Consider the following 15,292-nt stretch of genomic DNA (forward strand, 5'->3'; position numbering starts at 1 on the left):
TTGAACTGTGAGACTTGACAAGCACAAAATGAGTAGAAAAAAGTCATTACTTCTCATAAGAAATACTGTATTGTCACCATAGATAATGTGTAGTTGATCGAGAAAGCTTGCACTTGATGGACCTATGACTTCTTCAATTTATGTAACATCAGCTTTCTGTTGAGTTTCTGATGTAAAGGTAACAATAGACAAGGTTTGTTGTAAAGTCTTCAAGTAACTCATCAGCTTTATCTGCAATATACAAAAAAGGATTGCACTCTATCATGCTAAAGCATGTCAATGTGAAATATATCAAAAATGAATAGCAATATGCTTTTGAATATTAGGAAAAAAATGAGACGCTCAGCATAAAATTTGGCCAAATAATATCTGCCCATCAACCATCGTCAAGGTGGTCTCAAAGACTGATGGGGTCCCTACGTTTGTGAATACATATCTCAGGCTGATGTCTGAATTCCTGGGTGAATGTTGACACCACTCTCAGCAATGCCTGACACCCAAGATTGTGCACCACCACATTATGGGTTTCAGCTCCGAACATTCCTACATGAACAGTTTCCTGGAAAGTGGATTGGTCGTCGTGGGCCAGTTGAATGGCCACCAAGGTCTCCCGATCTGACCCCCTTAGACTTTTATCTTTGGGGTTATCTGAAGGCAATTGTCTATGCTGTGAAGATACGAGATGTGCAGCATCTGAAACAATGGATACTGGAAGCCTGTGCTAGCATTTCTTCTGCGGTGTTGCTATCAGTGTGTCAAGAGTGGGAGAAGAGGGTTGCATTGACAATCCAACACAATGGGCAGCACTTTGAACCCATTTTATAAGTGGTCATAAACTTGTAAATAACTCTTGAAATAATAAAGTTATGTTAAAACCAAGCACACCATTGCTTTTCTTGTGATATTCTCAATAAGTTTGATGTGTCACATGACCCTCTTCCCACTGAAAAAATAAAGTTGGATCCAAAATGGCCGACTCTAAAATGGCCACCATGGTCACCACCCATCTTGAAAAGTTTTCCCCCTCCCACATACTAATGTGCCACTAACAGGAAGTTGATATCACCAACTATTCCCATTTTATTTAGGTGTATCCTTATAAATGGCCCACCCCGTATAATACATACTCACACTGTACATCATTATTTCATTCATATACATGTTGTCAATAAAACAGCATTGTATTATTGCGGAAATTCATTTCATTTGTTTGATCCTGAGGAACCTATACATTTGACTTAAAAATACTGTATTGTATATAGAGATGTCTGCATGAGCCGACAAAACAGTTTTTTATTGATCTGAAATAAAGGGGATGATTTTTAGAAGTGGATGTACTCGTTGATTCATCCCAAAAACTTTTTTCATATGTTGCTGCTGGGCAGCAGCCTGAAACAGATCCTACATGTGATGTGAAACCATTCAACACTTTGTCAGTGAGTTCATTCCTTTTCACGTTGCATATCTGCTTATTGTAAACCTAACATAAGAGAAATCACAGGGTAATGTAGAAAGGTAGCTATATATAATGATGATATCTCACATCTATTATAGTGTGATAAAGAAGACTAAATAATATTATTCAAAAAAGATTATGCAAAATAATGATGCTCATACAAATATAAACAGTGATGACAAAATTAATATAGATACACAACAGACATATTTGGCCTACCCAGTGGTGGGGCCACCGCTTCGCCATATGTTTTGCTTAAGCTTTTACAAGGAATGAGACTCAGATGTAAATATTCACTATTTAGCCAAGACTGCTGTAGCTGATTATTAAAACAATTGAACAGGAGAAGTAATTATACTAATGTGCACCCAATACAGTGGCATGTAAAAGTTTGTGAACCCCTGTTCAAAATTACTGTTATTATGAACAGTTAAGCAAGGTGAAGATAAAATAATCCCTAAAAGGTCCAAGATTAAAGATGACACTTTTCCTTTGCATTTTAGTCAGAAAAAAAAATAAAGTAATTTTTTCAATTTAGAAATAACAAATATGAAAATGTGAATATGCAAAAGCTTGGGCACCCTTGGAGGATTGTGTGCTCAGATACCTTTGACCAAGGTTTCTGATGAAAATTAGCCTGTTAGGGTTATGACTTGTTCACTATCATCATTAGGAAAGGCCAGGTGATGCAAATTTCCCATCTTTATAAAAACCCAAACTCCTCTAACCTTGTGCCAAAAAAGCTGCCATGGGTTCTTCTAAGTAGCTGCCTAGCACTCTTAAAATGAAAATGTTAGAGGCTCACAAAGCAGGAAAAGGCTATAAGAAGATAGCAAAGCATTTTCAAGTTACCCTTTTCTCAGTTCAAAATGTAACTAAGAAATAGCAGGTAACAGGCATAGTTGAGGTCAAGATAAGGTCTGGAAAACCAAGAAAAATATTAAGTGAGAGCTACTCGTAGGATTGCTAGAGAGGCAAACCGGAATCTCAGCTTGACTGCACAAGATGTTCAGAAAGATTTAGCAGACTCTGGAGTTGTGGTACATTGTTCTACTGTTCAGTGACACCTGCCCAAACATGGCCTCCATGGAAAAGTCATCAGAAGAAAACCTCTCCTGTGTCGTCACAATAAAATTCATAAGTATGCAAAAGAACATCTAAACAAGCCTGATGCATTTTGAAAACAAGTCCTATGGACCAATGAGGTTAAAATGGAACTCTAGCCACAATGATCAAAGGAGTCCCAAAAAGGGTCAGTCACCCAAAAAGAGATGGTTGCCCAAAAGGGGAAGGAGTCCAAAAAAGGGGACGGAGTATCCCAAGGCAAAATGGGCAGCAGTTGTGTCTTTGGACTGTTGCCGGGAACAAGGTTCGAACAGTGCATATCCGGTATCCTATACTGATTATCCATCTGAAAAGACATCACAGAGGTGTTCTGTGAGTAGTGTAGCATAACTACTATTCGTCAAACTCAATCTGACAGGTGCCCCGCCCCTATCAAAGTGTATCAAAGTGTGTAACCCCTCCCCTCCCCTTGTCTGACGGCTGGTATCCAGCTGTCCCTCCTTGTTTGATTCCCCCTTTTGATATAGTATAATATAGTTTAATTTGTTGTAGTTTTGATATTATTCCCGTATTTTGTGGAATAACACATGTTTATAATTATAGCCCAGTCGTGTATTTATTTTACACGTGGTTTATAACACCTTTCTCATTTGTTTTATAATAGATTTTATACGTAGCCCCGAGTTTGATTCTGTAAGCTTTTGTTTTATTCACAGTGTATTCATATAGTGGAGAACTTAAAGCTGTTTATATGTGTCTCTACTGAACACTATGGTGAACATTAACTAAATGTTTATTTTCACAAACAGAGAATCTGCTGTGGGTATTTGCAGTGTATTCATATAGTGGAGAACTTAAAGCTGTTTATATGTGTCTCTACTGAACACTATGGTGAACATTAACTAAATGTTTATTTTCACAAACAGAGAATCTGCTGTGGGTATTTGCAGTGTATTCATATAGTGGAGAACTTAAAGCTGTCTATTTGTTTTTGTAAATGGTGAACACTAACTAAATGGTGAACATTACCTAAATGTTTAGGTTAACTGCGGTTCAGAGGTTCATAACACCTAGGTCAATTGTTGTTGTATTTGCGTACCCCATAAATGTTTATTTTCACAAACAGAAGAGGCAGCTTTTTTTGTTTGTACATGTATTGTACCTGAAGGTTATCTGCGGGGCATTTTGGTGTTTCTGTATGCAATCCTACATCCTTGTATTTGCGTACCCCATAAATGTTTATTTTCACAAACAGAAGAGGCAGCTTTTTTTGTTTGTACATGTATTGTACCTGAAGGTTATCTGTGGGGCATTGTAAGCTGTGTTTATTCACATTGTAGCAGATTTTCTCCTTGTGGCTGCCTTATATACACAGAAGCGATATGCACCAATGTCACAACACAAGTTATAATATGACCCAATGTTACAACACAAGTAAAACCAAAGACACGATATTGTAAAAAATTTAAAAAGATTTATTTCTCACGATAAAACAACAGCTCAAATTTTAAGTTAGCTAACAGCATGATGCTGACAAATGCATCATTGCGGTATCTGATAACGACACGATGAACAAGTATGAAAATACACCAATATTAACTATTTTCGCCCGCATTTTATATAAAATCTGCATAAAAAATCTTCTTGGCTGCACCAAAACACGTAAGAAACAAATGTACAACTTTTAGCGCTGCAGCATACGCAGATATTATTTCGGCGTTCTTTAATTCTACATTATTTTATCACACATTAATTTCACAACTTTTATATGATATTTATAACACATTCTCATTTATAAGGGATTTATAGCACAATATTGTAAAATCATTTATTGGTGCGCGGCCTTACTAATATCCTTTGAAAATAAATTCAACATTATTATTCCATGCTGTGACATTTTTATTCTGCAGCAACCTGTTTAGTAAAAATTCAGCATTCTTTTTATATCTTTGGTTTATATTATATTAGCTTTTTGTCATAGGTCAGGGATTTTTTTTTTTTTTGCACTTTATTAATATGCGGTTATTAGTCATTTAGGACTTATGTTATCATGTTTTTTGCACTTTATTAATATGTTGACCACATAGGTCAGGGATTTTTGCACTTTATTAATATGCGGGCCACATAGGTCAGTGATTTTTGCACTTTATTAACATACAACACACACAAGAAATAGACATTTAGAACTTATTTATGATTAATATGCGATTATTAGGCATTTAGGACTTATGTTATCATGTTTTTGCACTTTATTAATATGCGGTTATTAGGCATTTAGGACTTATGTTATCATGTTTTTTGCACTTTATTAATATGCTGACCACATAGGTCAGGGATTTTTTGTGCTTTATTAATATGCGGGCCACAAACACTTCTGCACCCACGGGCGCTTCTCAACCAACCATGCATCCGGTACTCATCAGGCACTGTGAAATAATGCAAAAATACATCTGTGTGCAGCTGTCGGCATCAACATTTTGCTATTATAAGTTTATGGTTCTGTAAAGAACACGCAACACATACAGAACTCACACACACACACAAATACACACAGCACACAACACGCACATATTATGAAAAATGACAACCGTTGTATGTGATTTAAAAGACTTTAGTTAGATTTATCAGGGGTGATTTAGTTTGAAAACACGCAGCTCCTCGGTATTGTCAGGTGTTGGACACGCATTTAACAGTCTTTCATATGTATCGCAGAAAGATTTTAGTTCCAACTGCGGGTCAGCGGCTTAAAGAAAAGTTATTGTGGCCTTGATTCTGGGGTAACACATGTTTATAAATATAGCCTAGGCGTGTATTTATTTTACACATGGTTTATAACACCTTTCATTTGTTTTTGTTGTTTGATTGTCATGTAAGAAGCGTTGTGTTTTATACGAATATAAAAGTGACACATTCCCATATATTATTACAGCTTTCATTAATTCTACATTATTTTAGCACATATTAATTTTACACTATTAATTTTACAGGTGCCTGTGCTGCCTATAATTTGACTCCTTTTTATACAAAGACATCTAACATATACAGACTTTTAATGTTTTTGTGTAAAATCGCGGGCAGACAGGCACAAACACACACACACACACACACGCACACAACACAGAACCACACACACAACAAACACACAGAACCCACACACACAACACATACAGCACACACACACACAAGAAATAGACATTTAGGACTTATTTATGTTATTATCTTTATGCACTTTGGATGTGCTGTCTATAATTTGACTCTATCCTTGTTTTGTTGAAAATAACTGGACATACATAAGAAACCGGGCAATATATCTTTATAGAAATAACACTTCTGTACTCTTTGTGCATTTCTATCAGTTTTATTCATGCATTTATAACACAACATGTTTGATATTGGTAATTTGATTCTGGGAACACATTTTACGTTACTGCTGCACATGTATTACTGTTTTTCTTGTTTTTTGTGTAAAATTTCGTTGTTGGCTTACAAAGACATTTCTTTGAGAAATGTGTAGCATAACCAATTACCCATCACGGCCACTAGATGGCAGAATATCATATTAATTATTCTGGGATAACATTTCTCTTTGTGCATTTCTATCAGTTTTATTTATGCTTTTATAACACAACATGTTTGATATTGTTAATTTGATTCGGGGATAACACATGTTTATAAAAATAACGCTATAGCAAGCGGTAATGTCAAATTCTGAAAATAGCCATTTTATATTGAATTACTAACATTTTACTATTTTAGCGCTGACACAGCCACATATATTATTCCCGCTTTCTTTAATTCTGCATTATTTTATCACATGATGAAAATAGTCATGGGATAACATTTCTCTTTGTGCATTTCTATCAGTTTTATTTATGCTTTTATAACACAACATGTTTGATATTGTTAATTTGATTCGGGGATAACACATGTTTATAAAAATAACGCTATAGCAAGCGGTAATGTCAAATTCTGAAAATAGCCATTTTATATTGAATTACTAACATTTTTTCTATTTTAGCGCTGACATAGCCACATATATTATTCCAGCTTTCTTTAATTCTGCATTATTTTATCACATGATGAAAATAGTCATTTTATATTGAATTATTGCAGCTCGCGGCGCGTTACCACTGGACTCGTTTCTCAATTAATTTCCCAGCTGGCGACGCTATCTATAATTCTGCGTATACCTTAGGCGTGTATTTACATGGCAGTGTAATTATTTCTCACAATAAAACAGCATCTCAAATTTTAAGTTAGCTAACAGCATAATGATGACAAATGCATCTTTGCGGAATCTGATAACGAAACGATGAACAATGGACGGACCCTGACAAATACACACAACACACAACACGCACATATTATGAAAAATGACAACCATTGTATGTGATTTAAAAGACTTTAGTTAGATTTATCAGGGGTGATTTAGTTTGAAAGCACGCAGCTCCTCGGTAATGTCAGGTGTTGGACATGCATTTAACAGTCTTTCATATGTATCGCAGAAAGATTTTAGTTCCATCTGTGCGAGTTTGCTTTGAGCGTACTGCGCAGACATGTCAGTAAACATTTTGACATGGTCAGCATCCCACGAAGGACGACCGGTGTAAGGTGTATGTACAGCAACTTTCTGCTTTCTACCTACACGGCGTCGGGATACGGCTCGTTTCTTTAGAGGTAATACAGGGGCAAAAACGCTAGAAGAGCCTGCAAGAGCAGTATCTGCAGATTGCACAGTCTGGCACACAGGCATATTGAGGGGCTCTGTGGGTGACCACATACCCTCGGAGAGCTGTTCAATTTCTCTGTTTTCAGGCGTAACTTGTGGTATGACGCCTGTGCTATTGGCGGGCCGAGTTATGCGGGGCCTAGCGTTCGGCGCTACACGTTTCTCTCTTGAAACGTTCGTATATTTCTGATGTGAAATCTTGGGGCTTGGATTCCCGGGTTGTTTTGGTGCAGCGTAGCATTCATCGCGATCCACAACACAGATGGGCGAGAGAAATGTTGTTCGCACCGCCGTATTAGCTCTTTGTGGTTGATTCTCTTCAGCGTCGTAATTACGCCGGTGCAAAACTCGTTGCTGAATAGGCGACGTATCTAAAAGAAAAGATACAAGTGGCGGTTAGCCGCGAAACGGCGCAAAATTGGAAAAGCTAAACGGCGACGCATAGCTATGATCATGCGTAATATTTGAAAAGTTAATGGGGACAGGTACCCATGAAATCATTGTAACAATATTTACATAAACCTGTATAGAGCAGTCCAGATATATACTTACAAGTATGAAGCGGGAATTGTCCCACAGCAGCTCCTGGTTTAACGGGCGGCGCAATGCTCAAACTCGCAGAGGCGGGAATATTCTCTTTTTCAAGCTGTATTTTCCGGGCAACTAGATTAGCGGGTGTAAGTAAAAATATAACGATTAGCGAACACAGAATTGATTTTCTACACAAAACTGCAGCGGTGAGACGAATATATATATATATATATATATTCAAAAATGAATTTTCTGACAGTTAGCTAGCAGCTGTAAGTAAATATGAGTATTACACAAAAGTGAGAATCGACTGTATTTCAAGTGAACAGATACCTTTTCTATTCTTGAAACATCGGCGTAACGAGTTGCCGCGTCTTTTAGGAGCATCGGGTTTCGCTGAAGTTGCAGGGTTCTTGACATCTATGATCTCCACGTCTGAACCCAGCGTATCGCGTGGTTCGGGAACACACCAGTTTTCAGCCATATCGTCAGATGTCTCCGTGTCAGTATCTGTATGAGAAATTGCGCGTAGTTCGTGTTTACATACAAAGGATTAAAGCAACTGATATAGTATAATATAGTTTTACGGTATAAACATATTTGCGGTGTAAATTAATATAGCAAGACTTATGCCGCTATATATTAATAATTCAGTATTATATTGGTGGCTACCGCTATTATTTGTTTTATTAATTTAATCATATATTTATTATGACATAATTTGTGTAATACAATAGTTAATAGATGCTATAGTTTTACGCCATAAACAGTATATATTAACATAGATAATATATATATATATATATATATATATATATATATATATATATATATATATTTAGCATTCTTACATGTGATACATGAAAGATAAATATCTCTGTACCGTGTTACAATGACATTTTTCCCTATCTAAAAGCAAAAAGGTGCTCCTAATTACCCATGATGAGATGAAGAGCAGGCCCATTATCGGCTATCGGCGCCACGGCTTCAATGCGCGCATAATTCTGCGTTATGAAATTATTGCGCCAATCGGGCGACATACACGGCTCTTAAATAAGAAAGAATGCATGAATATATAATACTTATAATATAATGACACAATCAGAATGAGTCAATACTCTGTACATTATACGCGTATAATACCGAGTTAATACATGCATTAATTGCATGTATGACTGTGTTCTGGGTGTTAACAGAAGGCGTGTGATGTGGCGTAACTGGGTGTGTTTCTGGGTGTTAACACCTGAGTTGCTTTCTGACACTCAGGATAAATACAGCTGACTGTCCCACTACAGGACAACAGACATCCACCAGAAGCCCGACTAGGTTAAAAAGCAGAGCTATTCTAAATGTAAGTATATAAGACAGTTGTGTTATTATTCGCAAATGCTTAATTATATTTAACTATGCATCTCTAAACCATAATTAAGGATGTTATTTGTTTAATAAGTTAGTGTTATACTGGAAGCTAACTGCATATTTAGTAGCGATGTATAATATAGTTTTTACTGTATAAGCAATATTTGTGGGACATAATTAATATAGAAAGGCTTATGGCTGGGTCATAACAACCATTGTTATCTGACATGTGCGAGCAATTAGTCACGGGTGCCGTATAATGCGGTTTCCTGTAGGTGTGTTCACGGTGGGTGGTAATTTCTCTCTGAACAGTTGCGCTACTCTCTGAAAAGTAAGTATTTACTGTTTTATTTGCGGTCTAATATTATCAATGCCTGTAAAGCATATTTTTTGTAACGTAGTTTTAAACTGTATTTATTGGCAGAGCAGTTATAGATAAAACTTATCCCCTATTTATTTAAGATGGAAGCCCAATACCCTCGCGAGCAATGCAGCCCCCTTCTTGCAAGCACACAATTAGGTATTATACGCGTATAATGTACAGAGTATTGACTCATTCTGATTGTGTCATTATATTATAAGTATTATATATTCATGCATTCTTTCTTATTTAAGAGCCGTGTATGTCGCCCGATTGGCGCAATAATTTCATAACGCAGAATTATGCGCGCATTGAAGCCGTGGCGCCGATAGCCGATAATGGGCCTGCTCTTCATCTCATCATGGGTAATTAGGAGCACCTTTTTGCTTTTAGATAGGGAAAAATGTCATTGTAACACGGTACAGAGATATTTATCTTTCATGTATCACATGTAAGAATGCTAAATATATATATTATCTATGTTAATATATACTGTTTATGGCGTAAAACTATAGCATCTATTAACTATTGTATTACACAAATTATGTCATAATAAATATATGATTAAATTAATAAAACAAATAATAGCGGTAGCCACCAATATAATACTGAATTATTAATATATAGCGGCATAAGTCTTGCTATATTAATTTACACCGCAAATATGTTTATACCGTAAAACTATATTATACTATATCAGTTGCTTTAATCCTTTGTATGTAAACACGAACTACGCGCAATTTCTCATACAGATACTGACACGGAGACATCTGACGATATGGCTGAAAACTGGTGTGTTCCCGAACCACGCGATACGCTGGGTTCAGACGTGGAGATCATAGATGTCAAGAACCCTGCAACTTCAGCGAAACCCGATGCTCCTAAAAGACGCTGCAACTCGTTACGCCGATGTTTCAAGAATAGAAAAGGTATCTGTTCACTTGAAATACAGTCGATTCTCACTTTTGTGTAATACTCATATTTACTTACAGCTGCTAGCTAACTGTCAGAAAATTCATTTTTGAATATACAGTGGGGCAAAAAAGTATTTAGTCAGTCAGCAATAGTGCAAGTTCCACCACTTAAAAAGATGAGAGGCGTCTGTAATTTACATCATAGGTAGACCTCAACTATGGGAGACAAACTGAGGAAAAAAAATACAGAAAATCACATTGTCTGTTTTTTTAACAATTTATTTGCATATTATGGTGGAAAATAAGTATTTGGTCAGAAACAAACAATCAAGATTTCTGGCTCTCACAGACCTGTAACTTCTTCTTTAAGAGTCTCCTCTTTCCTCCACTCATTACCTGTAGTAATGGCACCTGTTTAAACTTGTTATCAGTATAAAAAGACACCTGTGCACACCCTCAAACAGTCTGACTCTAAACTCCACTATGGTGAAGACCAAAGAGCTGTCAAAGGACACCAGAAACAAAATTGTAGCCCTGCACCAGGCTGGGAAGACTGAATCTGCAATAGCCAACCAGCTTGGAGTGAAGAAATCAACAGTGGGAGCAATAATTAGAAAATGGAAGACATACAAGACCACTGATAATCTCCCTCGATCTGGGGCTCCACGCAAAATTCCACCCCGTGGGGTCAGAATGATCACAAGAACGGTGAGCAAAAATCCCAGAACCACGCGGGGGGACCTAGTGAATGAACTGTAGAGAGCTGGGACCAATGTAACAAGGCCTACCATAAGTAACACACTACGCCACCATGGACTCAGATCCTGCAGTGCCAGACGTGTCCCACTGCTTAAGCCAGTACATGTCCGGGCCCATCTGAAGTTTGCTAGAGAGCATTTGGATGATCCAGAGGAGTTTTGGGAGAATGTCCTATGGTCTGATGAAACCAAACTGGAACTGTTTGGTAGAAACACAACTTGTCGTGTTTGGAGGAAAAAGAATACTGAGTTGCATCCATCAAACACCATACCTACTGTAAAGCATGGTGGTGGAAACATCATGCTTTGGGGCTGTTTCTCTGCAAAGGGGCCAGGACGACTGATCTGGGTACATGAAAGAATGAATGGGGCCATGTATCGTGAGATTTTGAGTGCAAACCTCCTTCCATCAGCAAGGGCATTGAAGATGAAACGTGGCTGGGTCTTTCAACATGACAATGATCCAAAGCACACCGCCAGGGCAACGAAGGAGTGGCTTCGTAAGAAGCATTTCAAGGTCCTGGAGTGGCCTAGCCAGTCTCCAGATCTCAACCCTATAGAAAACCTTTGGAGGGAGTTGAAAGTCCGTGTTGCCAAGTGAAAAGCCAAAAACATCACTGCTCTAGAGGAGATCTGCATGGAGGAATGGGCCATCATACCAACAACAGTGTGTGGCAACCTTGTGAAGACTTACAGAAAACGTTTGACCTCTGTCATTGCCAACAAAGGATATATTACAAAGTATTGAGATGAAATTTTGTTTCTGACCAAATACTTATTTTCCACCATAATATGCAAATAAAATGTTAAAAAAACAGACAATGTGATTTTCTGGATTTTTTTTTCTCAGTTTGTCTCCCATAGTTGAGGTCTACCTATGATGTAAATTACAGACGCCTCTCATCTTTTTAAGTGGTGGAACTTGCACTATTGCTGACTGACTAAATACTTTTATGCCCCACTGTATATATATATATATATATATATATATATATATTCGTCTCACCGCTGCAGTTTTGTGTAGAAAATCAATTCTGTGTTCGCTAATCGTTATATTTTTACTTACACCCGCTAATCTAGTTGCCCGGAAAATACAGCTTGAAAAAGAGAATATTCCCGCCTCTGCGAGTTTGAGCATTGCGCCGCCCGTTAAACCAGGAGCTGCTGTGGGACAATTCCCGCTTCATACTTGTAAGTATATATCTGGACTGCTCTATACAGGTTTATGTAAATATTGTTACAATGATTTCATGGGTACCTGTCCCCATTAACTTTTCAAATATTACGCATGATCATAGCTATGCGTCGCCGTTTAGCTTTTCCAATTTTGCGCCGTTTCGCGGCTAACCGCCACTTGTATCTTTTCTTTTAGATACGTCGCCTCTTCAGCAACGAGTTTTGCACCGGCGTAATTACGACGCTGAAGAGAATCAACCACAAAGAGCTAATATGGCGGTGCGAACAACATCTCTCTCGCCCATCTGTGTTGTGGATCGCGATGAATGCTACGCTGCACCAAAACAACCCGGGAATCCAAGCCCCAAGATTTCACATCAGAAATATACGAACGTTTCAAGAGAGAAACGTGCAGCGCCGAACGCTAGGCCCCGCATAACTCGGCCCGCCAATAGCACAGGCGTCATACCACAAGTTACGCCTGAAAACAGAGAAATTGAACAGCTCTCCGAGGGTATGTGGTCACCCACAGAGCCCCTCAATATGCCTGTGTGCCAGACTGTGCAATCTGCAGATACTGCTCTTGCAGGCTCTTCTAGCGTTTTTGCCCCTGTATTACCTCTAAAGAAACGAGCCGTATCCCGACGCCGTGTAGGTAGAAAGCAGAAAGTTGCTGTACATACACCTTACACCGGTCGTCCTTCGTGGGATGCTGACCATGTCAAAATGTTTACTGACATGTCTGCGCAGTACGCTCAAAGCAAACTCGCACAGATGGAACTAAAATCTTTCTGCGATACATATGAAAGACTGTTAAATGCATGTCCAACACCTGACATTACCGAGGAGCTGCGTGCTTTCAAACTAAATCACCCCTGATAAATCTAACTAAAGTCTTTTAAATCACATACAATGGTTGTCATTTTTCATAATATGTGCGTGTTGTGTGTTGTGTGTATTTGTCAGGGTCCGTCCATTGTTCATCGTTTCGTTATCAGATTCCGCAAAGATGCATTTGTCATCATTATGCTGTTAGCTAACTTAAAATTTGAGATGCTGTTTTATTGTGAGAAATAATTACACTGCCATGTAAATACACGCCTAAGGTATACGCAGAATTATAGATAGCGTCGCCAGCTGGGAAATTAATTGAGAAACGAGTCCAGTGGTAACGCGCCGCGAGCTGCAATAATTCAATATAAAATGACTATTTTCATCATGTGATAAAATAATGCAGAATTAAAGAAAGCTGGAATAATATATGTGGCTATGTCAGCGCTAAAATAGAAAAAATGTTAGTAATTCAATATAAAATGGCTATTTTCAGAATTTGACATTACCGCTTGCTATAGCGTTATTTTTATAAACATGTGTTATCCCCGAATCAAATTAACAATATCAAACATGTTGTGTTATAAAAGCATAAATAAAACTGATAGAAATGCACAAAGAGAAATGTTATCCCATGACTATTTTCATCATGTGATAAAATAATGCAGAATTAAAGAAAGCGGGAATAATATATGTGGCTGTGTCAGCGCTAAAATAGAAAAATGTTAGTAATTCAATATAAAATGGCTATTTTCAGAATTTGACATTACCGAATGCTATAGCGTTATTTTTATAAACATGTGTTATCCCCGAATCAAATTAACAATATCAAACATGTTGTGTTATAAAAGCATAAATAAAACTGATAGAAATGCACAAAGAGAAATGTTATCCCAGAATAATTAATATGATATTCTGCCATCTAGTGGCCGTGATGGGTAATTGGTTATGCTACACATTTCTCAAAGAAATGTCTTTGTAAGCCAACAACGAAATTTTACACAAAAAACAAGAAAAACAGTAATACATGTGCAGCAGTAACTTAAAATGTGTTCCCAGAATCAAATTACCAATATCAAACATGTTGTGTTATAAATGCATGAATAAAACTGATAGAAATGCACAAAGAGTGCAGAAGTGTTATTTCTATAAAGATATATTGCCCGGTTTCTTATGTATGTCCAGTTATTTTCAACAAAACAAGGATAGAGTCAAATTATAGACAGCACATCCAAAGTGCATAAAGATAATAACATAAATAAGTCCTAAATGTCTATTTCTTGTGTGTGTGTGCTGTATGTGTTGTGTGTGTGTGGGTTCTGTGTGTTTGTTGTGTGTGTGGTTCTGTGTTGTGTGCGTGTGTGTGTGTGTGTTTGTGCCTGTCTGCCCGCGATTTTACACAAAAACATTAAAAGTCTGTATATGTTAGATGTCTTTGTATAAAAAGGAGTCAAATTATAGGCAGCACAGGCACCTGTAAAATTAATAGTGTAAAATTAATATGTGCTAAAATAATGTAGAATTAATGAAAGCTGTAATAATATATGGGAATGCATCACTTTTATATTCGTATAAAACACAACGCTTCTTACATGACAATCAAACAACAAAAACAAATGAAAGGTGTTATAAACCATGTGTAAAATAAATACACGCCTAGGCTATATTTATAAACATGTGTTACCCCAGAATCAAGGCCACAATAACTTTTCTTTAAGCCGCTGACCCGCAGTTGGAACTAAAATCTTTCTGCGATACATATGAAAGACTGTTAAATGCGTGTCCAACACCTGACAATACCGAGGAGCTGCGTGTTTTCAAACTAAATCACCCCTGATAAATCTAACTAAAGTCTTTTAAATCACATACAATGGTTGTCATTTTTCATAATATGTGCGTGTTGTGTGCTGTGTGTATTTGTGTGTGTGTGTGAGTTCTGTATGTGTTGCGTGTTCTTTACAGAACCATAAACTTATAATAGCAAAATGTTGATGCCGACAGCTGCACACAGATGTATTTTTGCATTATTTCACAGTGCCTGATGAGTACCGGATGCATGGTTGGTTGAGAAGCGCCCGTGGGTGCAGAAGTGTTTGTGGCCCGCATATTAAT

The 15,292-nt window shown here is 37.4% G+C and overlaps 2 long non-coding RNA genes across 2 annotated transcripts; one reads left to right on the forward strand and one right to left on the reverse strand.

Annotated features, from left to right (window-relative positions):
• Positions 1-7,831: 7,831 nt before the first annotated feature.
• Positions 7,832-8,825, reverse strand: LOC138674253 (uncharacterized). The gene is made up of 3 exons (XR_011320552.1): positions 8,719-8,825; positions 8,115-8,291; positions 7,832-7,913 (listed from the first exon to the last, which is right to left on the reverse strand). It is a non-coding gene; the product is annotated as an uncharacterized lncRNA (long non-coding RNA).
• A 788-nt stretch (positions 8,826-9,613) lies between these two features.
• LOC138674254 (uncharacterized) lies at positions 9,614-12,322 on the forward strand. Its single transcript, XR_011320553.1, has 4 exons — positions 9,614-9,660; positions 9,756-9,866; positions 10,254-10,430; positions 12,254-12,322. It is a non-coding gene; the product is annotated as an uncharacterized lncRNA (long non-coding RNA).
• Positions 12,323-15,292: the final 2,970 nt, after the last annotated feature.

Source organism: Ranitomeya imitator, chromosome 4 (genome assembly GCF_032444005.1).
Source record: "Ranitomeya imitator isolate aRanImi1 chromosome 4, aRanImi1.pri, whole genome shotgun sequence".
NCBI lineage: Eukaryota > Metazoa > Chordata > Amphibia > Anura > Dendrobatidae > Ranitomeya > Ranitomeya imitator.